The sequence below is a fragment of the Hippocampus comes genome, unplaced genomic scaffold, assembly GCF_001891065.2.
Source record: "Hippocampus comes isolate QL1 unplaced genomic scaffold, H_comes_QL1_v1.1 scaffold15, whole genome shotgun sequence".
Classification (NCBI taxonomy): domain Eukaryota; kingdom Metazoa; phylum Chordata; class Actinopteri; order Syngnathiformes; family Syngnathidae; genus Hippocampus; species Hippocampus comes.
This window is the reverse complement of record NW_017805917.1, coordinates 379558-381483: the sequence shown is the minus strand read 5'-3', so window position 1 is coordinate 381483 and position 1926 is coordinate 379558.

The window sequence follows — 1926 nt, the reverse complement described above, 5'->3', positions numbered from 1 at the left end:
TTCGTTCCACTGGGGTTTAGCAAGTGTGTTTATAAAGAGACGAAAATCTCTTTACTGTTACTCGTGTTAGTGTTTCAACACGGCTACGCTCGTGAAAGCAAAACAACAAACTCAAACGAGTCTTTGTACAATGTTGTCAACTAATATCCGGATTAATTTTCAGCAAATTTTCCTCAATTCTCTGGACAGATTTTCATAAAAATAATGAAAAACCCGCAATTCCGGGAAAATCCGGAGGACTTTCATTTCTGGGACATGGAGAAAGGGTTCAAGTGTAGTGGATTGCAAAAAGAGTCCTGTTAGAAACCTTATCAATGAAAAACTGCAGGAATCTATCGCACATATCAGGGGAAAAGTCTGAGGGGGTGAAAGTACAGAATCAATAGTTTTAAAAAGTACACGTGATTTGTGATAAGTGAAGAATCAAGTAGTCTGTGGAGGAAAGGCAGCGGTAGGCTGGGCAGGGTCGCGCACTCATTGCGCAAATCAAATCATCTGGCACGCGCTTGCATATCAGCAGAGGTCTTATGCACAGGAAGTGATTGCTGATCAACAGCAGGTGTGAGAACACCTTCCGGAAATCACCCCACCCAGCATGATAATTAAAAGCAAGAAACATAGAGAAGGTCCCCGGAAGTGGATTCACCGAAATCAAGGGGCAAGTTATAAATACACAGAAGGAAGAGGGTCTGTGACAACACATCACAACATCTACATTTTTGGCCCCTTGATAACAGGTCTTCTTCTGATCTATTGCAAAATTCAGCCACCTGGAGCAGCTTCATTGGAAGGGAATACGCTGACGGCCTACGTGGAGGGTGACTCATGCATTGACCAAAGTCAACCGCAAAATGGATGCATTGTTGGGAGTCGCTTCCCAAAATGGAAAAGACCGGGGACTATTTGGACCGACCTGAAAAATGTACAGTAATCCCTCCTTTATCGCGGGGGTTACGTTCCAAAAAGAACCAGTATTCATGAAATCCGTGAAGTAGGATTTATAAAAAAAAAGCCAAAAAATGTGAGAGGGACGAAATTTCAAATGTATACAGTCCAGCGATCCCGCGGCGTGCAGCCGATGTGTTAATGATTCGGCAATTAAGGAAGGAAGAGATAATGCTGCTTTTTTTTTCTGATAAGCCAAAGAAGAGATATTGTTGTTTTTTTTTTCTGATAAGCCTCTTCTCTCTCTCTCTCTCTCTCTCTCTCTCTCTCTCTCTCTCTCTCTCTCTGTCTCGCACTTCCCCGAACCACACACATATACACACGCACACACACACACCCGCGCACATACGTGCCCCACGTGTGCGTTAGCGCGACAGACACGCCCGCCCGCACGCGCGCACACGCACACACACACACACACACACACACACACACACACACACACACACACACACACACACACACACACACACACACACACGCACACACACACGTGCGCACGGCGCACACGCGAGCACGCATCGCATCGTTAACAACACTTAGACACTAACCAAAGATCAAAGAGTAACCCACGTGATAAGACAGAAGGGAGGGTGCTGGGCGAGGCTGAGAAGATGCAAAGCCATGTTCATTGGCTGTGCATCTTCTCAGCCTCCCCCCCCCCCCCACTCCACGTGGGATAGATCCACTTGTGTTGTCATTGGTGGATGGCATTGGGAACCAATCAAGTTACAGCCATGCACAAAACCTCTGAGTCATTCGGCAATTTTTTCCGAAGACAGTAATCCCTCGTTTATCGCGGGGGTTACGTTCCAAAAAGAACCAGTGATGAGTGAAATCCGTGAAGTAGTGAACTTTATTTTTTTACAGTTATTATACAATACTTGACGATATACAATGATCCTTCGCTACTTCGCGGTTCGTTTATCGCGGGTTCAGTGCATTGCGGATTTTTTCAAACATATTAAAAAAAAAATATAT